The sequence below is a fragment of the Lynx rufus genome, unplaced genomic scaffold (genome assembly GCF_022079265.1).
Source record: "Lynx rufus isolate CCGP_SWC_20201006 ecotype Redwood Valley unplaced genomic scaffold, mLynRuf1.p SCAF_13, whole genome shotgun sequence".
NCBI lineage: Eukaryota > Metazoa > Chordata > Mammalia > Carnivora > Felidae > Lynx > Lynx rufus.
Window position 1 is genome coordinate 11,827,868 of NW_025814827.1, and position 26,767 is coordinate 11,854,634.

General features: G+C 39.1%; 1 protein-coding gene and 1 long non-coding RNA gene across 3 annotated transcripts in view; one reads left to right on the forward strand and one right to left on the reverse strand.

Annotated features, from left to right (window-relative positions):
• LOC124508505 (uncharacterized) overlaps positions 1–26,767 on the forward strand; it is a 78,688-nt gene that overhangs the window by 51,575 nt on the left and 346 nt on the right. The window contains exon 3 of one of the 2 annotated variants that reach the window (XR_006961269.1): positions 26,142–26,332. This is a non-coding gene — a long non-coding RNA (uncharacterized LOC124508505). Of the gene's footprint in view, positions 1–24,888; positions 26,333–26,767 lie in introns of those variants that run through there. The other variant, XR_006961268.1, reaches the window with a different exon arrangement.
• ZNF609 (zinc finger protein 609) overlaps positions 1–26,767 on the reverse strand; it is a 209,109-nt gene that overhangs the window by 19,916 nt on the left and 162,426 nt on the right. The window lies entirely within an intron of this gene.

Consider the following 26,767-nt stretch of genomic DNA (forward strand, 5'->3'; position numbering starts at 1 on the left):
AGAAAACCCAGGGAATTTACCACCATGTTGTTCCTCAGGACTTGAGGTCCCCAGACAGTCTGCTTCTTCTCCCCACCTTCACAACCTTGTTATATTTGTTTTATATATAATGTATAGGGTTTTTAGTTGTATTTAGTGGGAGAAATAAGGAAAAGTATGTCTACTCCATCTCCCAAAGTTGAAGTCCTGGTTAATTTCTGTTTGTTATCTTTCTTAGCATTAGATTTTTATTATATAAAATTATACTTTGCAGACTCTTTTTAAGTGGGATGTTTTTGTTACTAATTACCTCTCTTCTCTGTTTAAAAGTTTGCAATTTCTTCCATCTAGTCCCCTAAAGACCTAGTCTGAACAGGTCTTTTAATGGCTTGTGCCATTAGAAGAAATTTAGGATATCATAGTTCTAATCACTGAACCAGCAGGCAGTTTGCCATACTTCTTCACAACTCCTTAGGTTTCTTTCCTCCCCCACTCAATTAACTTTTTAAAGCCTCCTTTCATGAGGCTGGTTGGGGTTTGGCATCTCACTCCCCTGGCTTCAAGTTCTATCTCTTTATGGGGCATTTTAGTATCTAGTTCTTGCTGAAAAACTTGTCTCTCAGACACCATTCTCTGTTCCTCAATCTGGAAGCCCCAGGCCCAAAGTTTCAGCTTTACCCAGTGACTTGAATCTCTTCTGTTTTTGTTGTTGTTTTTGAGCCCAAATATGTTGGTTTTCACTTTATATATTTTACTTCTTGCTATATGTCTGGAACACAAGGGATATATCAAAAGTGTGAACATAGTAAATCGCCTTGATTTGAAATCCCAGAGCACAGGGGTGCCTTGCTGGTTCAGTCAGAAGAGCATGAAGCTTGATCTCAGGGTTATGAGTTTGAACCCCATATTGGGTACAGAGTTTACTTAAAAATAAAATCTTAAAAAAAGAAAAAAAAAAAAAGGGAAGTCCCAATCCACATTTTCTATGTAATACAGCTGCAGAATAAGTCTGGGGACTGTAGAAGCGGCCTTTTGTCTTTGGTCATATACTCATAAAATATTATTTCATCTAGCACTCCCAGGGCCTATCTGTAGTAATTCACCTATATTCATTTTCTTCTTTTATGTGGAATGCTGTCTAAAGATCAATGGACTTGGAATCAGAAAGCCTCAGTCCATATCCTCACTCTGTTACAGTACAATCTTGAACAAGTCACTTAACCTCTATGACTCTCAGACTTTTAATCAATACTCTAGGATTAAAACAAATAATAAGATTATTAAACTAGTTATTATATAACTAGCCACACAGCCTTTCAATAATTCAAAGAGAGTGCTTTAGACAAAACCATAGAGCATCAATACTTGAGCCCTAAACTCTTGAGCATGGCTTTAAATAAGGTCTTATTTAGTCCCTGTTTTCTTTCAAATCTGATTTTAGGATGCTTGATCATAAAAACAGATCAGACAAGGGAGTTAGAAGAAGGAAAAGGAAAAAAAAAAAAAAAAAAGGATTGCCCTACTAGAAAGTTTCACTAATGAAATCAGGGTAGGAAAGAATTTTGGTTTAACCAATTCTAATTCAAACATTTATTGCACATCTATTATGTGCTAGGTGTTTTCATACTCATTATCTTATCAAATATTCACAGCCTTGTTCACTTTTTGAACGAGGCAGGCAACAGAGAGAAAGCACAATCCTTCCAATAATCCTGGCAATATAGGGATTATTATAGCTACTTTGCAAACAAGGAAATGAGAGCCCAGAAAAGTAGTATTTTTTTTTTTAAGTTCATTTACTTATTTTGAGAGAGAGAGCATGAGGGAGCACGCAGGCGAGGGGCAGAGAGAGAGGAAGAGAGAGAATCCCAGGTAGGCTCCACATTGTCAACACAGAGCCTGATACGGGACTCGATCCTAAGAACCATGAGATCATGATGTGAGCCAAAATCAAGTCAGACACTTAACTGACTGAGCCACCCAGGCACCCCAAAGTTAAGTAATTTATCAAAGATCTCATTATTTATTAGTGGTCAAGGCATTACACAGCTATCTGTAATGGATTTTAATTCTTTTTACATAATTTCCTTAAAATGTCCCTTTATCTTCATCTTAAACAAAAGACACATACAGGATTGCAGGGGGGCATTCAGAGAGGAAAAGGACAGAATTTCTATTTCTTTCCAAGAGCTCTGGCATCTTAAGGGAAATGGCAAACCTCCTAAGAAAGCAATTAGGCTAAATTCTCTCTGGCCATTAGCAAAGTGAATTCAAATGGATGTCTCCTTCTAGTGATGGGTTGCTCTGATTACTGCATTACCAATTTGAATAGGAAAAGAGTCCATTTATTTCTAGACAACGTAAGGCTTAGAGATAGGCACCTCATTAATAAGGGCAGATGAGCACAGCTGTATATAGAGAGCAGACATACAATTAGAAGATGAATGTTATTCCTACTCTTGAAACAGCTGGGCAGGAACACATGTTTATAAATCTGTCTTCTTCCTCTGGTATAATCTGCAAACCTTAGCAATAATGAATGAGCTGAAAAGAAGACAGGTCAGACAGAGGGCTGGAAACAGGAGAGGGGAAGTGGAAAAATTCTAATATGGAAAAACAAAATGGAGGCTTGTTTAAATGTCAAAGCAAACACATTTTTCTGAAGTGTAACTCTCTTCCTACAAGGTTCTGAGTTGAGACAGCTGGAAGAAATAAGAGGACAGGAAGGAAAAGCAGAAAATAACACTTAACAGACTTAGTTTCTCTATTAGGGCAGCAAGTAGGCTAAAGAGAAAAACTGGTTTTCATTTTAGAAACACTTTTTTTTTTTAAAGAAACAAGATCATTACTTTATTTAGTCTTTTTTTTTTCTTTTTAAGTAATCTCTATACCCCACATGGGGCTTGAACTCACAACCCTGAGGTCAAGAGTCATATGCTTCACAAACTGAGCCAGCCAGGTGCTCCTGAAAGCTTCCTATTTTAAATCAGTGTTCACAAAATAAGGAAAAGCTTGGCATATTTGAAGATAATAATGCTAAAATTAGTAATAATAAATACTGCTTTGTTTCTCTGGGGTGGTTATTTTCATATTTACCAAGGGTCCCAGAGACATAATCTCATTAAACATTGAATTTTCGAGTGCTGAGTATTCTCCCTTCTTACAGGTCATCAATACTGGAGCAAAGTAAAGGGAAAATGACGTAAGTATGAGGTAGCAGACAGGTTCCCCCAAGTGTCAAGAGTGTAGTGTTAAGAAAAAACTCAATCCCAAAGCAGCACTGCTTTGTTTCAGAGGACAATTCAAAGCCTCAAAACAGTTGTGCAGCCAAGACTGATCCAAGCACAATAGTGGGATACCTCCAGGCCCCTCATTTTTACCACTTCTGCTAGCACCTTCTTTCTCTCAGGGATCTAGTATCTCCAGGCTCAGGTGACCACTCTCTGAAACACTTCCTCCACTTGGCTTCCAGGACAAGGACACCACACTCTCTAGGTCTCCCTCTTACCTTTCTGGTCACTCCTTCTCAGTACCTTTTGTTCTTCCTCATCTCTAACTAATGACTCTCAAACTTCTCTGTTCAGCGCAACCTGTTCCCTGGACTCCAGATTCATGTATCTAATTGAAAATCTGACATTTCCATATGATATTTACATAGAGATCTCAAGCCTAACATCACCCAAACTGAGCTTATATCCACTCTGCCCTTGAGCCCCTGTCCCCAACCAACTTGCTGTGAATTTTCCCTAGTTCAGGTAATGGCATCTCCATCCTTTCAGGTGCTTAGGTCAAAAACCTTGGAAGTTTTACTTGATTCCTCTCTCATGCCCCACAACTTACAGTCAGTAAATCTTGTTGGCTCAACCTTCAAAATACACGCAGATTTTGACCATATCTGACAACCTCCACTTCTGCTCCAAGCACTCCTTAAGTTATAGCAACAGCTTCCTAACTCACTTCCGTTCTTCTCCCTCTCTGACCTATTCTCAACACAGGAACCAGAGAGATCTGTTAAAACCCAAGTTGTATCCTATCATTCTCTTCTGCTCTAGCACAGTGACCTACTTGTTCCTTGAAAACAACAGGGATGTTCCCATCTCAGGGCCTCCAAACTAGCCATACAATTTACCTATAACATTCTACCCTTCATACCCTGTATTTTTAAAACCTCCTCTCCTTTTACTTCTTTCCAATCTTTGCTCAAAAGTCATCTCAGTGAGGCCATCCCTAATTCCTACCCCCTCACTTACATACTCCCTAGTTCCCTTTCCTACTTATTCTCTCTTGCTCCAAAATATTTACCCATAAGTAACATAGAAGAAATTCTATTTATTTATCTTGTTTAGTGTCTGTTCAGTCCTATTAGAATAGAAGCTCTGTGAAGGCAAGGATTTTTGTCAGTTTTCTTCACTCCTGTAACTACTAGAAGCATATACAGCAGGTGCGCCTGGGTGGCTCAAGTAGGTTAAGGGTCTGACTCTTGATCTTGGTTCAGATCATAATCTCATGGTTTGTGAGTTTCAGCCCTGTGTCAGGCTCTGCACTGTCAGTGAAGAGCCTGCTTGGAATTCTCTCTCTCCCTCTGTCACTCCCCCATCTCTCTCTCTCAAAATAAATAAATAAACTTAAAAAAAGACCATATATGGCAAATAGCAGGTGCTCAGTTAACATTTACTGAATGAATAAATGTTTCTTTCTTCTCTACAGAAACACTCTGTTCAAGGGAAAAAAACCAATTAGTTCCATCCTTATACATACTGGAGCTAAGGAGTTTTTGCTTTGTTTTTTAAAAACATTTTCTTTAATTAAAAAAAATTTTTTAAAATGTTTATTCATTTTTTGAGAGGGAGATAGAGCACGAGTGGGGAAGGGGCAGAGAGAGAGGGAGACACAGAATCCGAAGCAGGCTCCAAGCTGTCAGCACAGAGCCTGATGCGGAGCTTGAACTCATGAACCATGAGATCATGACCTGGCCGAAGTCAGACGCTTAACCGACAGCCACTGAGGCTTTTTTTTTTTTAAGTTTTATTTAAGTAATGTTTACACCCAACGTGGGGATTGAACTCATGGCCCTGAGATCAAGTCATGTGTTCCTCCAACTGAGCCATCGAGGCTTCCCTAAGGAGTCTTATTAGTGTTTGAATGGTTTATTTTGTGGGTTGAGTAAACATCTACTTCACCCAACTGAGGCAATAAGTAGTAGTATAACTCTGGTTAAGCTATTTTATCTTCCTGGGTTTCAGTTTCCTCATCTGTAAAATGAAAGAGTTGGACTAGATGAACTTCAAGCCCCCTTCCAACTCTAAAATTCTGTGATTCTATGAAATGCTGTGAAACACAAGCACTAAAAAGTATAAATGAGTGATAAAATGCTATTTCCCATGGAATTTTAACAATGATCAAAGGGACTTAAGCTAAAGAAAATATAAGGCATGAAGTATAAGGCATGTCATTTTAGACACTATTTACCTGTTGGAAAATTTTTTTACCTAAGTAGGAGTATAAACTGTCAAAAACCCTCTGGAAAACTGGGGTGCATGGGTGGCTCAGTTGGTTAAGCATCCCACGGTTTGTGGGATTGAGCCCTGCATCGGGCTCTGCACTGGGTGTGGAACCTGCTTAAGGTTCTCTCTCTCCCTCTCCTTCTGCCCCTCTCCCTGCTTGTGTGCTCTCTGTAAAAAAAAAAAAAAAAAAAAAAAAAAAAAAAAAAAAAAAAAAAGGCACTCTGAAGAACTATTTTATTTCTACCAAAACTCATGTATTTATAAGCAGATCCCCAAAAGCTGATCATACATCTACCATATGACCCAGCAAGTCTTAAAAATAAGAGCTTATATCAGGGCCCCTGAGTGGCTCAGTCGGTTAAATGTCCAATCTCAGCTCAGGTCATGATCTCACACTTCATGAGTTCAAGCCCCGTGTCAGGCTCTGTGCTGACAGCTCAGAGACTGGAGCCTGCTTTGGATTCTGTGTCTCCCTCTCTCTCTGCCCTTCCCCTGCTCATGCTCTGTCTGTCTCTCTCTCTCTCTCTCTCTCTCTCTCTCTCTCGGGGGGGAAAAAAAAGAGCTTATATCCAACAAAAGACATGTAAAAGAATCTTTATAGCACCTTCCTTCATAGTAGCCCCCAAAGGAAAGCAACTCAAATGTCCATAAAGGATAGAATGGATAAGATAGAATGGATAAATAAATGATGGTATATTCACAATGTAATACTACAGAGCACTGAAGAATCAACAATTGTTACACACTATAGCACACATAAATCTCACAGACCTAATGTTGAGTGAAATAAGTCAGACAAATGAGTTCATACCATGAGATCACATTTCAAAATAGGCAAATTCATCTATGATAAAAATCAGAATGGTGGCTACCTTTTAGGGTGGTTCTGACTGGAGAGGGCATGATACTGATAATGTTCTAATTATGGATCTAAGTAGTGGTCACCAAGTTATATACATATGTAAAAATTCATCAAACAATGTACTTAACACTTGTGCATTTTATTTATGTTATACTTCAATAAGATATTAAAGTGATCTACAGCAGGCAGTGGGTTCTCAGTAGCATTCTCCTTTAGCCAAGAGTTAAAATTTCTCTGAAATGTAGTGACCAACTCAATTACTAAACTTCCACAAAGAAAGTCCACCTCCCCTGAGATGAATCAACCAATAATTATTAGGCATCAACATGTGCCAGGGGATTGTGTCAGGCACAAAGTGTAAATAATGTAGGGGCTCCTGGGTGGCTCAGTCGGTTAAGTGTCTGACTTCTTGCTCTTGACCCAGGTTATGATCTCATGCTTTGAGAGTTTGAGCCCCGTGTCAGGCACTGCACTGATGGTGCAGAGCCTGCTTGGGATTCTGTCTCTCCTTCTCTCTGCCCCTGCTTGTTCTCTCTCCCTTTCTTTCAAAATAAATAAATAAACTTAAAGTATGTAATGCTTTGTTTATTGCCAATATTGCTCCACAATTTTTCCAGCAATTTTTAAGAAATATAAATATAAAGAGATAGTTAAATTGTCAAATCTTTAAACTTTTTCTACTGTTAATATGCCTAGAAAGGGAAGTGGCCACACTCATACACTGCTAATGGGCATATATAGTTGGTTCAACCTCTGGTGGCAATCTGGCATTACCTTTCTTAAAAAGCACATACTCTTTGACCCAACAAATCCTGCAGTCAAGATTGCAGGTGTTTACCTATAAATATTCTCAGTGTAAAATGTTCTCAGTGTAAAACAAGGTATTTGCTGCAGCAGTGTTTAACAGCAAAAGATGGGAAGTAAATGCCCTTCAATAAGGGAACAATTAAATACATTTTCGTACATCCACATAACAGAATACTATGTAGCTGCTAAAAAGAACTGGAACTAATAAGCAACTAGAAATAAACTGCTATGGAACAAATTCTGAGATATACAGGCTGAGTAAAAAAGAAACAGTTTTTTGGGGGTGCCTGGGTGGCTCAGTCAGTTGAGCGTCTGACTTCAGCTCAAGTCATGATCTCACGGTTTGTGCGTTCGAGCCCCATGTTGGGCTCTGTGCTAACAGCTCAGAGTCTGGAACCTGCTTCAGATTCTGTGTCTCTCTTTCTCTCTGCCCCTCTCATGCTTGTGCTCTCTTTCTTTCAAACAAACATTAAAAAAAATTAAAAGAAACACGTTTTATAGAACAGTAACCACAGTAGGTTACCATTTGTGTGGGAAAAAAATACATAAATTTGTATTTATAAATAATTTGTATTTATAAGTGCGTAGAAGGTGTCTGGAAATAGCAGTATTCTCCAGGGAGAGAAACTGGGTGGCTGGGATTCCGATAAAGGAAACTTGTTTTTCACTGTATAGTCATTTACCTTTGAATTTTGCCTATGTATGTATTATGTATTAAAAAAATAAATAGTTACTAATTTTGGTAGAGGAGTATTTCAAAGATGTCTTACAATTTTTCCTTTTAGGCAAATGTGCAGGCAATACTGGACTTGAAAAGGGCATATGAGTGGCAGGATAGACACTGTCTCTGCAACTTTGTCTCATTTCCTCTAAATGGCCAATTTCTCTTTACCCAATTCAGAGTATCAGAGTGATTATGGCAGTCTTAAAATATGTCCACAAATTCTTGATATTCCTCCCTTCAAGGGAGGCCTAATTCCCCTCACGTTGTGTGGGTTGTACTTAGCAACTTACTTCTAATAAACGGAATGTGGTGGAAGCAATGTACAACCTACACTAGGTGATAAAAGGGATCGTGGGCTCCTCTTTGCTTTTTCTCTTGGATTACTTCTCTTGGGAAGCCAGCTGCTGTGATGTGAGGACACTCAAGCAGGCCACCCTATGGAGAGGTCGATGAGACTATAAACTGAAGCCTCCTGCTAACAGCCATGTGAGTGAGTCAACTTGGAAGGAGATCCTCCAGGATTGGTTAGATAAGCTTTCAGATAATGGCAGCCCCAGGTGACATCTGGCTTGCAACCTCATGAGACCCTGAGACAGAACCAGCCACCTAAGCCATTCCTGAACTCTTGATCCAAAGAAACTATATGAGATAATATTTATTGTTTTGGACAGCTATGCTTTGGGGGTAATTTGTTACTTTACACTAGATAACCTAGCACTGTCTTACCCTGAGTAGACAATTCACTTAACTTACTGATTACTTCCTGGAGCAAATATTTACTGAGCCTCTATTATTTGCCAGGCATTATGCTAAGTACTGAAGTTACAAAAAACAGCTACAAAGATACCAAGGTCCATTCCTGGGCTGGGAGCAAGTATCTATTAAAAGCCTACTTTGTGGAATTCATTGGCCTACCTACTGAAGAAGAAAGGTTAATAAGGCTGGCTGCTTGTCCTCAACATAAGTGAATGAAAAAGGGAAAAGGAAGAGGGAAGAGGTCACATGTTACTCCAATAGGCTTGAGTTTTCAAATGGAAACATTAGCATTTGTATATACATTGCTTTTAAATCTTATTTCAATCTCAATTTTCAATCCTGACTGATGTTGACAACTACACTCTGGATAAAGGTTAGCATGCACTTATCTCTTTCTCTCTTTCTCATCATTTGTTCATTTAACAAAAGAACACCTACTCTGGGCCAGTCACTGTTCTAAAGTGATGGGATGTAACAACGCTTAAAACTAATCAGCCCTTGCTCTTACGCAACTTATTCAAATGATGGGAGACAGATAATAAATAAATGAACAAGTAAATGTATGTTAGTGGTAAACCCTATGAAGGAAAATAAAGCAGAAGCAGAGGAAAAGAGAATGTGAGGGTTGAGGATGTTGTTATTTTATAAAGGTGGTCAAGAAAAGCCTTATTGAGAAGGGCATGTTCAAGCTGAGATCCCTGACAAAGGTGAGAGAGTGAGCTGTGTGGAAGTTAGAATGAAGAACACTTTAGGCAGAGGAAAATGCGGACCCCATAATGGGAATGTGCCTGCCATGTTTTAAGGAACAGCAAAATGGATATGAGGCTCTAGCGGAGTGAAACAGATGAAGTCAGGGAGATGAGGGCGGGCCAGCTCATGGAGGTCAGGGGTTGAGGGACACAAACAGGCAGCCACCTGGATTTGGCACCGGGGCCATAATTTGCAGACTAACTCCTTGCAGGGCAAATGATGGAAGCCAAAGGGAAACACTATATAGGCCCAGACTTTGGCCTCAGCATACATTCTCTCACTGAAACAAAACTATAAATCAGAGCTGGCATACTTTTATTGACATTAGGCACTCAAAAGTTATTTGTTGAACAGATAAAAATGTTTTGAAGATTAACTCTGGAACACAAGCCGTTCATAAACTGAGGACTCTCCATATACAAGAAGATATGTTAATTTCTTTCTTGACCCAGGGAATTATCCTAGATATAATAATCTTATGGTGTGAAAGAGACGTCCCTTTAAAGGTTCCAAGAGAGGGATGCCTGGCTGGCTCCGTTGGTGGAACATAAGACTCTCAGTCTTGGGGTCATGAGTTTGAACTCCACAGTGGGGGTTGAGTTTATTAAAAAAAAAAGGTTACTGGATTATTAAGGATTAATGGCTCTCTATTAATTGTGACCAAACTGCTTTGTTGAATTTTTGTGTTTGGCTTTTCAGTCTCCTCTCTGGTTGTCAGCACTTTTTCTTATCATTATTGGGTCTACCTTTTACAGTAGCAGTTGTTTCCTTATCACCAACTTCTTTTTTTTTTTTTTTTTAATTTAAAAAAAAATTTTTTTTTCAACGTTTATTTATTTTTGGGACAGAGAGAGACAGAGCATGAACGGGGGAGGGGCAGAGAGAGAGGGAGACACAGAATCGGAAACAGGCTCCAGGCTCTGCCATCAGCCCAGAGCCTGACGCGGGGCTCGAACTCACGGACCGCGAGATCGTGACCTGGCTGAAGTCGGACGCTTAACTGACTGCGCCACCCAGGCGCCCCATCCTTATCACCAACTTCTGTATCACATCCAACTTCCTTCTTGTAATCTATTCTAGAGGAAATCTGGGAATCAACACTGATAACAGCTCAATCATCAGGCCCTATAGGTCTTCTTATTTGACTTCATGGCCACATACATTCGATATCCATTAATGCCATGATTCTCTTAAGAGTCTGTTCTATTTGGAATTCAATGTTCATGGGGTAGGGTGCCTGGCTGGCTTAGTCAGTATAGAGTGCGACTCTTGATCTTGGGGTTGTGAGTTTGAGCCCCAAGCTGGGTGTGCAGATAGCTAAAAATAAAAAATCTTTAAAAACAAACAGCAACATTAAAAAACAAAGTTCATGGGGAAAAATTCCATAGCTAGTAGACCAAGGAATCAGTCAGACAACCATTTCTGGCAACTCCCTACAACTAGTTTGTCAGTGAGCTTTTAGATGCAGAGTGAGTGAGTGTGTGTGTGTGTGTGTGTGTGTGTGTGTGGTCAATGTCCAATAAATAATTTAAAATTGAAGATTTGTTTTTATTCCTCTTTTAAGTTTGTTATTTCTGCCAATAGGCAATGAGGATTTTAGTACAGGTGCCAAGAATGCTCAGACGTGACTAGAAAATGAAACCTACATCTTTTTTTTTTTTAATGTTTATTTTCTTTTTGAGAGAGAGAGAGAGAGAGAGAGAGAGCGCGCACGCGCTAGTGGGGGAGGGGCAGAGAGAGAGGGAGACACAGAATCTGAAGTGGGATCCAAGCTCTGAGCTGTCAGCACAGAGCCTGATGCGGGGCTCAAACTCACCGTGAGATCATGACCTGAGCTGAAGTCGGAAGCTTAACCCACTGAGCGACCCAGGTGCCCCGAAACATACATCTTTAATCCTCTCCTAGAGAGAGAAACCAAAAAGCATTGCTTAAGGCAGTGGTTCTCAAAGTGTAGTTCAGGGATCCCTGGAAGTCCCAAAGATAGCTTCAAGGGATCTGCAAAGTCAAAACTGTTTTCATAAAATACTAAGACAAAGTTGTCTTTTTATTTTCATATCCTCCTGAATTTATTAAAGAGTTTTGCAAAGGCAGGGGTGCCTGGGTGGCTCAGTTGGTTAAACATCCAACTTCAGTGCGGCTCACGGGTTCGAGCCCCGTGTTGGGCTCTGTGCTGACAGCTCAGAGCCTGGAGCCTATTTCAGATTCTGTGTCTCCCTCTCTCTCTGCCCCTCCCCTACTCACACTCTCTCTTGAAAATAAACATTAAAAAATATTTTTTAAAAAAGAGTTTTTCAGAGGTTGCATGGCATGTGGTATTTCAACAAATCAATATAGAAGCATAGGTGAAAATCCAGCTTGTCTTCTATTAGGCCATACATTTAAAACATTTGTAAAAGTGTTGGGGTGCCTGGCTAGCTCAGTTGGATAAGTATCCAACTCTTGATTTCAGTTCAGGTCATGATCTCACAGTTTGTGGGATTGAGTCCCACATCGAGTTCTGGGTTGACAGCACAGAGCCTGTTTGGGACTCTCTTTCTCCCCTTCTCTGCCCCTCCACCACTCACACTCTCTCTCAAAAAGAAACATTTAAAAATAAATAAAACATTTGTAAAATGTAAAACAAAGCTACTCTTCCTACTAAATATTTTTGTTTTAGAAACTGTATTTTTCATAAACATATGTTAGCATGTAATAGGTTTTTTACTGTTTTTAAATGGGTTAATAAATACATAAACAGTTCCTCAGTTTTAGATTCCTTCTATGATAAATATCAAGAGATATAATATCAATAGATACAAACAAAAGCTCTTAGAAGTCCTTCATATCTGTCTATTTATTTAGTAATCTCTTCACCTAACTGGGGGATTCAAACTCATGACCCAAGATCAAGAGTCACATGCTCTTCTGACTGAGCCAGCCAGGTACCCCTTAATAATTTTTTAAGGGTGAAAGGAGTCTTGAATCCAAAAAGTATTAGAACTGCTGACTTAAGGCATAAAACCCAGGCACTGTTTTATTTCTGCCTTCTTTTTCTTAAGTAAACTCCATGCCCAATGTGGGGCTTGAACTCATGACCCTGAGATCAAGAGTCACATGTTCTACCGACTGAGCCAGTGAGGTGCCTCTACTTCTGCCTTTTTATAGAGATGTTAACTAAACTGCTAGGAAGCTGGGAAGACATAGAGTTGGGGACCAGCCAGTACTACCACTATTGTCAATTTTGCCTTCTGGAGATCTGCCTCCCAGCTGGAATTCTCCTAAGTTATGAGAATTCTGGACCCTGAAGAGAGGCAACTGACAAACTGTAAAGGAAGCAGGGAACTTTGACATAACCAGGAGGGATCATGGGCTGAAAAAGGAGGAAGCAGGCTGGCTTTCTGTGGCATTTGGATAAGAGCCAGTCACCATGGCTGTCATTCTGCCTTGGAACTCTTTGAACACATGTCTTCCTCTCCATCCCCACACTACAACCACCAGAGTCCAAGTCCTTATTAACTCACCTGTAGACTACTCTAACAGCCTCTGAATTGTGTCCCTAACTGCAGGCTTTAATGCTTTCTGTCAGTCCAGCTGGTAAACCACTATCAGATCAAACTACCTGATACACTGCTTTTATGCAATTAGCTAGCAAATATATATCACTTATTATACCCCATCATTATGCCAAGAACTACTGGAGATTCAAAATTTTCACTGAATTTAAAGTTTTACTCTCTTTGGGGGAAGGGGGAAAATGAATATACAAAAATTGTTAATAAAAAAAATTACATATGCTACATACTATGGTAGAGCTATGTAGATCGGAGAAGGAAGAATAGGTAGGATTGCATAAATCTTAAAAGGATCTGGGATGAGCATGACACACATAAGGAAGAGGGAGATGACGATGAGTTGAGGCTATTTCAGAGAGTAGGAAAAAAAGCCTTCAAGTCCATCTAGGGGCACCTAGACAGCTCAGTCAGTTAAGCATTTGACTCGTAATTTCAGTTCAGGTCATGATCTCTTGTCATGGTTCATGAGTTCAAATCCCATGATGGGCTCTGTGCTTGACAGCATGGAGCCTGCTTGAGATTCCCTCTCTCTCTCTGCCCTTCCCCTGCTTAGGCATGTGTGTGTACATGTTCTCTCTCTCTCTCTCTCTCTCTCTCTCTCTCTCAAAATAAATAAACATTAAAAAAAAAGTTTAAAAAAAGTCAGCTGAATGCTTGATGCTAAAAATACTTGTTAATTGTTTGATTGGTGCACTAATGCATTAACTTATAGATAGAAAATAAGATAAAAACTTTTAATTTGTGTGCTGGTTTGCTTAATTTACCTTCCCCCAACAACTGTTGCGCATCCACTGCTTTCTAAATATGGTTAAGAACGAAGGTTATGGTTTTCAGCCTCTTTTTGTTAATTACTTGACTCCTTTACACAGTTCCCATGCCCCTTCTTCCCAATAGCCATTCTCTATGTTTAATGTACAAACTTTTGTATATATTCATATAAAATGTATACTATTGTTTTGATTTCATGTATTTTACATATATAGGACTATATTATAGACTTCATTCTGTTTTTTTTTCCACTTGGTACTATGTTGTTAAGAATCATCTGTACTGTTGTATCTAACCCATAGGTTATTTGTAATGTCTATATCTATCATTTAATAATAACATCTAATGAGTTCCTATCAGCAGTTAGGAGCTATGGAGATACACAGAAAATAGAAGCCATGGTCCCTATCCTATCTTCATGTATCTTACAATCCAGCTGGAACAGATAAACACACACACACACATAATAACATGCTATCAGGTAGCAATGGATAAAGACAGAGTAAAGTTCGGTTGAAGAGCTGAGTGAACTATACCTTACCATAATATATTTAGTAAAACAGGAAGACAGGAAGGATGTGGCATCTAGATTTAAATGAACTGATATGAAATTGTAAAATAACATTTAAAAAATTTCTAGACTTTCCTCTAGATGGTGCTAAAGCAACCATATTGTCTATACTATAACTGAAATTTCCTTCAACATTATAATGAATAGGAGGTGATTTATGACTTGTTAGCAACTTGATAGCTCCACCTCCACCAATTTTTTTGCCCTTTGGTTCCCAGTCCTGGGCAGTGAGAAATCCTGGACATTGCTAAGAAATTAAAACCACAGACAACTCAAACCCCGATGGTTTCTCATCCAATCTACAAAGAGCTATAAATTTAAAGCAATGTGCTATTTGTGTGTGTTTGGAAGTGGAGGAATGGGATTGAATAATTTTCTGTCTCTGCTTCCAGGGAATTTATAATCTAGAATGAAACAGAATGGGCAAAACACTTAAATAGAGCAGAAGACCTCATTACCGGCAATGCTTTCCACTACTACTCCAACACATCACAGGGATGCATAGAGTAGGTAATGAATATTCTAACCTGCTTAAGGAAAGAAATGGTTCTTTAGGGACTAGTAATAAGTTTTTAAAGACTGGCTTAAAATAAAGTTGTTGGATGTACATATAGTAGCCACCCAAGGTTCTGATGTATTTTAGGTATCTGGACCAAATAGAATTCCTGTTTAGGAACAGCCACAGCGTGCATTCCACACAGACTTTCAGTATCTTAGGTAATACGGTATAACAATACAGAGATGTGAACTGAACTCTAAGATTTCATGTTAAGAGGTTTTATTGGTTTGTTTTTTTTTTTTTTTTAAATTTTTTTTTTTCAACGTTTATTTATTTTTGGGACAGAGAGAGACAGAGCATGAACGGGGGAGGGGCAGAGAGAGAGGGAGACACAGAATGGGAAACAGGCTCCAGGCTCTGAGCCATCAGCCCAGAGCCTGACGCGGGGCTCGAACTCACGGACCGCGAGATCGTGACCTGGCTGAAGTCGGACGCTTAACCGACTGCGCCACCCAGGCGCCCCTTATTGGTTTGTTTTTAAAAGTATTCTGGGGCGCCTGGGTGGCGCAGTCGGTTAGGCGTCCGACTTCAGCCAGGTCACGATCTCACGGTCCGGGAGTTCGAGCCCCGCGTCGGGCTCTGGGCGGATGGCTCAGAGCCTGGAGCCTGTTTCCGATTCTGTGTCTCCCTCTCTCTCTGCCCCTCCCCCGTTCATGCTCTGTCTCTCTCTGTCGCAAAAATAAATAAACGTTGAAAAAAAAATTAAAAAAAAAAAAAAAAAAAAGTATTCTGAATAACTCAACTTCTAGTACACAGAGATGGTGGCGACAGCAGTGGTTTACGAGATAGTAAGATATGAGAGAGCTGATACAAGTGAATAAGAAACTAAACACCTTCTACTTCCTCCTCAAGAGGACAGCATCTGTAGAAAACTACAGTGTTGGTATCTGGAGAACACCTGTAAGAAGCTTCTAACAGGCATCCTCCCTCAGTTACCACTGCCAGAGCAGCTTACAAACCTTTAGGTCATCTTCTATCGTTGCTATGTCAAGAACAGTTTCTCCCTGTATAGGCCTCTTGACAGCTCCTGTCACAATCTTTCCCCTCTAATGCTAGTGATGAATGGATTGGGAATGCCCACAGTGAATAAGAGGCTGAGTGATGGCTCACTGCTTGTAATTAATAGCATAATATTAGGCACCAATTGTAGTTACCTGGTTTAAAAAAATAACTAGGCTAATAAAGAATGGGTGTGGACTGCTCAGCTGCCTTACCCAGAGTCACCCTTTTAGGAAAAGCTTAAAACTAACTGAGCCTCTATAATTTAGCCAGAAGTCTACTTAAAATTAAAAAACTAAAAAAAAAAAAAAAATACTGGGAAATACTGAAAATACTGGGGCACCTGGCTGGCTCAGTTGGTAGAACATGTGACTCTAGGTCTTAGGGTTGTGCATTCGAGCCCTTCGCCCTTCGTTGGGTGTGGAGTTTACTTAAAATAGAAAAAGAAAGGGAAGGGAAAAGAAGGGAAGGGAAAGGAAGAGAAGAGAAGGGAAGGGAAGGGAGGGGAGGGAAGGAAAAAAAGAAAAGAGAAGAGAAGAAAAAAAAAATAATTTAGCCCAAAGTGACTTCTTTTGGTTCTTAATTATATGGCATCTGCTAATTGTATCATTAATAGGGCTCTTCATACATGCTATTTGGTGGTATAATTATTTGCATATTATTTATTTGAAAATACTTCAGTTACAAGATTTCCTGAAAATGAACCCCATACACAAAACAAATGTGAAAAAACAACTTCCCAGCTTCAGGAAACAAAGCTGCCTATTTGACATTAAATGGCAAAAATGTGACAGGGTATAAATTTCTTTTCATTCAAGCCCATTTGAAAGTAAACAGGACTAGCCTTAAGCAATGTTGTTCAAGATGTTCTTCGACTTAGTAAAGGTTTACATTTTTTAAATTAATTTTTTTTAATGTTTATTTATTTTTGAGAGAGAGACAGAGGGCTAACAGGGGAGGGGCAGAGAAAGAGGGAGACACAGATTCTGAAGACGGCTCCAGGCTCTGAGCTGTCAGACCAACACAGGGCTCAAACTCACAAACCGTGAAATCATGACCTGAGAAGAAGTCAGACGTTTAACTGACTGAGAAAGTTTACATTTTAATGTAACCAAATCTTTTCCTTTGTGATTTCTTCCTTTACTTTTATGGTTAGACTTTTCATCTAGAAATATGGATATTTATTTAGTATTATTTTAATTAAATGGTTTTTATAAGAACCAAACAAACATGTACCCCTTTAATAAATCTTGATTTTATATACATGTATGTACATATATTTATATACTCATACACAAACATACATATAAACTTATCTTTTCTATTTTGGAAATGTTTTTATTTTTTTAACTTTAAAAAATTAAGGTATAATTAACAAAGTTATAATATATTTGAAGTGTACAATGTGAACATTTACATTTCATTTGTTTTTGAGAGAAAGAGAGAGAGAGAGAGAGAGAGAGAGAGAGACAAAGCACAAGTGGGGGAGGGGCAGAGAGAGAGACACACACACACACACACACACACACACACACACACACACACACACAGAATTCGAAGCAGGCTCCAGTCTCTGAGCTGTCAGCACAGAGCCCAAGGTGGGGCTCAAACTCACAAACCGTGAGATCGTGACCTGAGCCGAAGTCAGACGCTTAACTGACTGAGCCACCCAGGCGCCCCATAATGTGAACATTTAAGATCTGTACACACGGGGTACCTGGGCAGCTCAGTCGGTTAAGCAGCTGACTTTGGCTCAAGTCATGATCTTGCAGTCCGTGAGTTTGAGCCCCATGTAGGGCTCTGTGCTGACAGCTCAGAGCCTGGAGCCTGCCTCAGTTTCTGTGTGTCCCTCTCTCTCTGCCCCTCCCCAGCTTGTGCTCTGTCTCCCTCTCAAAAATAAATCAACTAAACAAAATTATTATCTGTATACATTTATATAAACTTAGATAAATAAACATGAGTTTCTAAATCAGTTTTTTTTCCTTCACAGAGGGTTTCCCCAATTCCTATTACTAAAGATCCTTTCTATTTCCACTGGTTTGCTTATAAATTAGGGTCTGTTTCTAGACAGCCAAATGGTTCTACTGGGCCATTACCAAACAGCATTTTTAGTGTTTTTTTTTTCTTTATTAGTTTTAAGTAAATGGCAAAAGATTTCCCTCTTAACCCCAACACATATATTGTACACTAAATGAGTATTCTGATAATCATGTTAGCTATTGTCAGTGTCAGATGAAGATGTAAACTCTGCAAGGTTTTTCCTCAAAGCTGTACTGTCTCCTTTTTTAATGTTCTGTGTAATGGTCTCTCTCTACCAATGTCCAACTCCTCAGCTTCCTACTTTCAGGTTGAGGTGATAAAGACAAGCTACTGGAGTTAGCAGAGAGGATCGCTTTCCCTTTAACACACGGTTGTCCTTCCCTAGTATAGGTTATCTTCTGCCTACAGATTTTCTATACCTCCTCTAAACTTAAATCTATCTCAATCCTCTAAGTCCCAAGACTTCCAGACACATATTTTTTTGTTGTCTCTTATGACTGACCTTATTTTATTTAGAAATTATTGATTACTTTCATTTCTTATCTGATATCCCAAAATGTATCCCTATGCCTGATATTTCTATTTCTAGATAAATGTTCTGATTTAAAAAATGGTATTTGGGGTGCCTGGCTGGTTCAGTTAGTGGGGTGTGCAACTTCTGATCTCAGGGTTGTGAATTCAAGCCCCAAGTTGAGTGTAAAGATTACTTGAACATAAAAATCTTTTTTTTAAATTTTTTTTTTCAACGTTTATTTATTTTTGGGACAGAGAGAGACAGAGCATGAATGGGGGAGGGGCAGAGAGAGAGGGAGACACAGAATCGGAAACAGGCTCCAGGCTCTGAGCCATCAGCCCAGAGCCCGACGCGGGGCTCGAACTCACGGACCGCGAGATCGTGACCTGGCTGAAGTCGGACGCTTAACCGACTGCGCCACCCAGGCGCCCCTTGAACATAAAAATCTTAAAAAAAGTAAAAAATGATTTTAACAACTATACTTTGAAATTGTACCTGCTGTTGTCTCAAGGGAGGTGACCTCGGTGAACAAGGGAGGAAGACTTTCTATTGTCTACCCTTTTTGTATCTTCTGAATGTTGTGCCACTTCATATATGCATGCAAACAATAAAAAGTGGCACCTCCTCTCCCAACCCCCCCAAATGATGCTGCATTAGAAGAGATAACATCTATATATTTTTTCTTTTCCCTACATAAGTATTCAGCAGTTACTCAGTAACTAATGAACAGAAATGAATAACCCCAATACTGGCTTAAGACATCACACAGGGTTTAGATAGGAACCAGATTCCATCTCTGGCTGACGAGCTAGCTGACAGAGTAGGAACTCCTCAACTACTTACTCTTCCTTCTTTCAAAAAGTTAAGAATCTCAGTTAGTTTCTTATTTTCAACCCAGGGTGGTTTCACCAAATTTCTAGTGGCATGGGTATGACTGTGTGTGTGTGCATGTGTGTGTGTGTGCGTGTGTGTGTGCTGGGGTTCAGGGAAGTTCAGCAATAAAGAGTTTGTATGTTATTAAAATGTAGTGTTAAGATCTAGAATTTTTTAAGAAACCACAACTAAACTAAACTGAATCCTTTATTTCTGATGCTTTGTTTAAAGTTATAACAATTCTACTTTTTCAAAATTCACCTAAGGGTTAATAATGTAAAAACCAAACCCACTATACACATTTTACTTCACTGGGCTCACATTTAAAAGCAAATGTCTGTATCTGTCTGACAGTCAATTTGAACTGGAGTCAGTTCAAATTCTTGCCTTTTATTTATGTCTTGCTGCCAGACAAAATTTGTTGCAGAATTTGCAACAGGCCTCCATCTCCCTCTTCCACTTATAAGATGAACCATCAGCAGCATCCTAGACCTTAACTGTTACCACGCTGAGTGTGGCCACTCAGTTAAGACTTAGACTAATATAATCTCACCAAAGTTGTAGAAGAAGTTTCTCAAGTCCTAATGATATAAAAAGTAAAGATGCTTAGTCCCAGGCACAATAGGCTAAATATTTTGTTGCTCTCTGATTTTGGGGGTGGTGGTGGGGTGGGAATGTACAGTATTTCTCCTTGATGGTTTTCAAGATAATAGTTACCATTTTGGGGATGAAAAGTATAGCACAGGGAATACAGCCAGTCAGTAATATTGTAATCAGGTAGGGTGACATATGGTAACTACACTTATCATGGTGAGCATAACATATGCGGAATTGTTGAATCACTACACTGTACACCTGAAACTAATTTAACATTGCATGTCTACTATACTTCAGTAAAAAATAAAAAGCATTGGGGCTCCTGGGTGGCTTAGTCGGTTAAGCATCCAACTCTTGATTTTGGCTCAGGTTATGATCTCACGGTTCCTGAGATAGAGACATGCAACAGGCTCTCCACTGACAGTGCAGAGCCTACTTGGGATTCTCTCTCTCTCTCCCTCTCTCTCTCTCTCTGCCTCTTCCCCACTCGTGCTCTCTCTCAAAACAAACAAACAAACAAACCTACTTCATTAAAAAAATAAAAGTAAATGAAAAGCATTGCTTGTAATTCAAAAGTTATTGTGTTTAAGTGTCTTCCATATATTATCTCATTTAATCCTCTCAACAATCTCCACAGTAGTATCATTCCCGTTTTATAGATGAAGAAATGGAAGGTTAGAACATCTGTTCCTTTGTTAAATAACACACAAAGTCAGGATGTGAATCCAAATCAGTCTGACTCTGAACTCTGACTTTTTACTATGCTGCCTCATAAGATGAGGATACACTTCTGGGTTCTCAGCAGCCCACATTTCCAGGTGTAAAACACTAAATGGTCTGTGTACTGCACTTGAGAATAAAATTGTGGACTACAGTGAAAGACATCAACACTTGTAGGTTTATTTTTAGCTGAGGAGCAGGTTATTGATTTTATGTTTGACCTCTCTATACCAGAAAAGAAACAGAAGCAGCAATAAAGCAGTATACTGGTGGCAATGGGGAAGATACATAGAGAAGAAGAGGCAAGAAGCAAAAAAGAAAATGTCAGAGTAAAAGGCAGCAAGAGGCAGAAACAGGAAAAAGAGTTAGGGGACAGAAACTCAACAGTGCAAAGCTGCAAGGTTATTATGAAACACATAATGTGTTTCCTTTGTATTCTATTGATGATATGAAAATCAAAGCTCAGTTCTTGAAGATCTGGAAAATTTCAGAAGTACCTTTTTTTAAGTCATGAAAAAAAAAGAATGTAAATTGATTAAATCAATCATGATGCATCCTTAACATGGAATGTGTGGTTTTAAAAAATGTTATGGGAAGGGTGCCTGTGTAGCTCAGTCAGTTAAGTGTCCAACTCTTGATTTTGGCTCAGGTCATGATCTCACAGTTTATGAGTTGGGGCTCTGTGTCAGGCTCTGTGCTGACAGTGAGAAGCCTGCTTGGGATTCTCGTATCCCTATCTCTCTGCCCCTTCCCTCTCTATCTCCATCTAAATAAATAAGTCAACATTAAAAAAAAAATAAAAAATGTTATGGGAGACAATTTAATGTTAGGAGAATGTTCATTATATATTCATCTATAAACAAAGAAGATTACAAATATACATAGACAGGTCCCAATTTGTTAAAACTAAAGCTATTACAAAAGTGTATCTATAACAATCATAACAGTAGTTATCTCTGGGTGATTTATGATTTTATTCTTTGTGATTTATGTTTCTCTTTTCTGTTTCCCAGGTTTTCAATAAAAAGTTACTAATTTTTTTGAGAACTATAATTATTTTTTCAAAACTTCTTCATCACCGAAAATAGACATTCTGTAACCATTAAGCACTAATTCCCTGTTCCCTCTGCCCTCTGTCTCCTATTAACTCTATTCTACTTTCTGTCTCTATAAATTTGCCTATTCTAGATACCTCATATAAATTGAATCATATACTATTTATTCTTGTGTCTGTTCACTTAGCATGTTTTCATGGTTTATCTACATTGTAGCAAGAATCAAAATTTCATTCCTTTTTATTGCTGAATAACATTCCATTGTTATACCACATTATGTTTATTCATCTGTTGGTGAATTTGGTTGTTTCTATCTTTTAGTTACTATGAGTAATTTTGCTACCAATATTATATTTGTGTACAAGTTTTGTTTGAACACCTGTTTTTAATTAGCTGTGGTATATACCTAGGAATGGAATTGCTAGATCATATGTTAATTGTATGTTTAACTTTTTGAGGAACAACCACACTGTTTTCCAGAATGACTACAAGATTTTATGTTCCCATCTATAATCCAACAAGGGTTCCAATTTCTTCATATCTTCTCCAATACTTGTTATTTTCTTTCTTTCTTTCTTTCTTCATATCTTCTCCAATACTTGTTATTTTCTTTCTTTCTTTCTTTCTTTCTTTCTTTCTTTCTTTCTTTCTTTCTTTCTTTCTCTCTCTCTCTCTCTCTCTCTCTCTCTCTTTTTCTTTCTTTCATAATAGCCATCCCGTTAAGTGTGAAGTATCTCAGTGTGGTATCTCACTGTAGTTTCACTTTCCATTTCCCTTGTGATTAATAATTCTGAACATCTTTTCATGTGCTTATTGGTCATTAATACATCTTCTTTGGCAAAATGTTGATTCAAGTCCTCTGAGCTATTCTGAATTAGATTGGTTGGGTTTTTTGTTGTTGAGTTGTAGGAATTCTTTATATATACTGGATATAACCCCTTATCAGATACATGATTTGCAAATATTTTCTCTCATTCTGTTAGTTGTCTTTTTAACTCCCATCACAGTATATCTTTCGATGAACAAAAGTTTTTAATTTCAATGGAATCAAATTTAACTATTTTTTTGTTCACTGCTCATGCTTTTGGTGTCATATCCTCAAAAGCAGGCATTTTTAAATCAGTAAAAAATGTAATTAAAAAATATCAGATGAAAAAATAGTTGCTAGTAGTAGGGGAGAAAATAGTTTACTGCCTCTCATTCTGAATTCAAAGCACAGTATAAAAAAGCTCAAAACGAAGACTGTTTTAAGCATCTATGTTCCCCTTCTTACTAGAACATGACCCAGTAGAGGATCTCTTGGTCAAAGGATACGTATAAAAGCTTCTCTACTTCAAAAAAAAAAAAAAAAAAAAAAAAAGAAAAAAAAAAAGAGCAAAAAAGCTTCTCTACTTCCAACTTTCAACTTACTAAGTTTTAGAATAAAAACAAAGCTACCCCCTGGATCAAGAACTCATCAACTATGTTCACCATTTGCAGATGACATATCATTTGCATAGTTTAAAAGCAAATGGACTTAGCAACAGCCTTTTGGTACCAAACCATTTCATATGTTCTATGCAATTTACAATTGACCCCAAAGACTTAGGTCTTAAGGCAGAAACCATGGTAAAGGGATTTATTCCTGGATGTACAAACATCTGTTCTGTCTTCTATTATTATTTTTTGTAATGTTTTTTTTGAGAGAGAGAGAGAGAGAGCATGAGCGAGCAGGGGAGGAGCAGAGAGAGAGGAAGACACCGAATCTGAAGCAGGCTCCAGGCTTTGAGCTGTTAGCACAGAGCCTGACATGGGGCTCAAACTCACAAACCGTGAGATCGTGACCTGAGCTGAAGTCAGACTTAAATTTAACTGATTGAGCCACGTACACGCCCCTATCACCTGTTATTTTTTAAATACCCTTGTTTTGTTTACTTTTTTTCCTCTTCTCTTTACAAAAAAAAAAGCGTGTCACCTTAAAAAAAGATTCCCTTGGGGGAGCCTACGTGGCTCAGTCGGTTAAACGTCTGACTCCTGATTTAGGATCAGGTCATGATCTCACAGTTTGTGGGTTTGAGCCCTGCTTTGGGCTCCATCCTGGTAGTGCAGAGCCTACTTGGGATTCTTTCTCTCCCTCGCCCTCTGCCCTTCCCCCATGCACGCATGCACCCTCTCTCTCTCAAAATAAATAAATAAAATTAAAAAGGTAATCCCTTTAAAAAAAACAATTCCCTTGGAAGCTGTATTTCCTTAGTATGGTTAGAGAAAGAAAAAAGTGTTAAGCCTAATGTCCAGTGCTAATGGCAATGGTTAAAAATAAATGATTGCCAATGACAGTCTTTACACTGATGCCAAAGTGTGGTACAATTTAGTCCTGTTCTCTAGAAGTTGAATATGCCTTCAGTTGTGCTCTTCTCTTTGTTTTCCTGGTAAAGTCCTCTTTATACTCCCCAGGCCTCATATTTGGGTCAAAGGTCTTTTTAGCTGCCTCTAAATGATCAAGAGCTTGTTAAGAGGGCTCCACATAGTTCTAATTTCTTTGTAAATGAAAATGGCAGACATGTTTTTCAACTGGTGTCTGGAGTGGGGGCAAGGAGGAGGAGGAGGAGGAGGATACATCTGCAACAAATACCTCAAACTCCCAATCAATACTAATTTCAGTTTTTCTAGTCCTCTGTAGAGATGGTGGTAAAGGAAAGTAAGTCACAGTTTCTTAGAAACCTGTAAATATAGCTACATCTTGGGCTGGAGCTGTATCTCATAGGAAACTGGTAGGACTGAGAGGAAACAGAGTTACTAGAGGATGCCTATGAGGAAGGCTGGTTTGAAACTACTCCTACCTCTGTGAAAACCCCAACTATGGGAAGGTAGGAACTGTTTACTTCCATAGCTGATCTCTGGCATACTGTCTAATGTTTAACCTTGCCATGTGATTAGAGATTATGAAAATTTTGAGCACCGTTTCTCCCAGGACTAAAGTTCAAACCAGAGATGTATGTAAAGGGTGAATATAAATTCACACAGAAATTCATGTGAGTTAGTCACCTTTAGAAATGAAAAGACTAAGGAAGATTAGGGCCATTTGTGGTTCATCTAGTAGCTAAGATTTTTTTCCCCCAAATTGGTTGTATTCTCAAAACTACTTTTTTTTAATGTTTATTTATTTTTGAGAGAGAGAGAGAGAGAGAGAGAGAGAGACAGAATAAGAAGGAGGCTCCAGGTGCTGAACTGTCAGCACAGAGCCCAACATGGGGCTTGAACCCACGAACCATGAGATTATGACCTGAGCCGAAGTCGGATGCTCAACCAACTGAGCCACCCAGGTGCCCTGGAAGCTATTCTTTTTTTATGGGTTTGCCATGTAGTAACATCAGGAATTTTGATAAAGAGTGCCATATTTTAGGTAAAACTCTAGTCCTAAATTTGTCTACTGCAGTTCTGAAAATTATTCGAATACTTTACTATGCTATATATTCTTATGTCCTACCAAACCTCAAGCAGGCAGAACCTCAAATCGGCTTAACAGCAATATCCCCAGGTTTTTTGTTTTTGTTTTTTTTAAATCTCACTTATCCTGGTAATCCATTCATCTGCAAGTCGGGGATTTGACTACAAGGAAGGATCAAATCATGTAGGAGTCTTCCAAAACCAGAAACCCAAAGGCAGAAGTGTGGTTATTATTTCCCTAGAGAAGATACTTCCAAAGAGAATCTATATTTCCCAGGAGCCCTTTATTAATATTCTAAGTATAAATCTCTGAGGTTATCCAATAAAGCAATTTGGGATAAAGTCTCCTGCAGAAATGTTTGAAGCTTATGGAACAGTGGTTCCCCAATTTGGGCACATGGGATATACCCTGAGATGATTAAAAATACTGACACCTGGCTCCTACCTACAGACATGGTGTTTTAGTTTAGCTGGGCAAAACGTGGGCATCAGGCCTTTCAATCCCTGTCTCCACATTCTAATGTGCAGCAAAATCTGGAAACCACTGTTACAAAAATGGTGTCTTCAAATTTTTCTGCCTTCAGTTCTGGGATTGACAGGAAACACAAATCCTAAGCCCTTATTTCTGGGATCTTTTGGGGCTGAATGAAACAGAGAAAGCACAAGGTAACACCCACCATGTTGGAACCATTTTCACATGACCATAGTATTTTCTCTCCACAGAATTTCAGGCAAAAGTATAATAGAGGGCCAGCTGAAACCACTGTGAAGCAAGTATCAATTTGGGGAGTTGTTAGGCAGATCTGTTATAGCTAGAACTATAAGCAGGCAAAGAACTGGTATAGGGTAGAGACGGAAGACCAAAGTGGGATATCCATCAAATGTAAACCACTCCACCCCCAGACTGTGGGGACGCGGAGGCTGGGGAGGAACAGGAAAGATCAAATACAACTCCTCCTCCCATCTATAAGTTCCCACACCATGGAAACTTTGCATAAGTGCAACAAAGGCCGGTTCACCACACCCTGAAATCTCACACCCCCCTCCCTTTCTTCTTGCTGAGGTAACCACACACTGTACCCACAGCGGGAGGCAGCTCAGCAGAGGTCATCGTGCCCTCCGTTATCCAGCTTGAGTCCTTGTCTGAAAGCTACTGGGAATAAGAAGGACGGTACCATGTCAGTGGGACAGCTTTGAAGACATACTTGCCTGAGGCTGTGATGGAATCATACCTGTCTACAGTTTCACTGCTTTATGGCCTAGCAGGAAGAACCAGGGTAAGAACATGACTAAGGGCTGGTCTACATGAAGCACTTTTCCTTTCAGCCTTCTTGAGCTAGAGGCTGACAGAAACAGCTAACTGCTGAAGCCTCTTTTTCTTTTTGGTAATCTCCACTTGGTATTTTCAGGGTTTGTTAACAGAGCAGAACCAAACCACATTGTAGGTCTCAGTGCCAAAAAGAGGGGAAATAGTAACACAGAGAGGAACGGTTGAGATCAGAGGGTGGATGTTCTTCTGCCCAGAGTAGCTCTGGGAAGCAGAGCCTCCTATAATTATAAACAGTTCTGGTTTCCTCCCTCTCTCTAATCTGTGACAATAATTATTCTCAAGTTTTGGGTGGCTTCTGTTATGGGCTGAGTTGTGTCCCCCCAAAACAGATATATTAAAGTCCTAACCCCCGATACCTCAGAATGTGATCTTATGTGGAAAC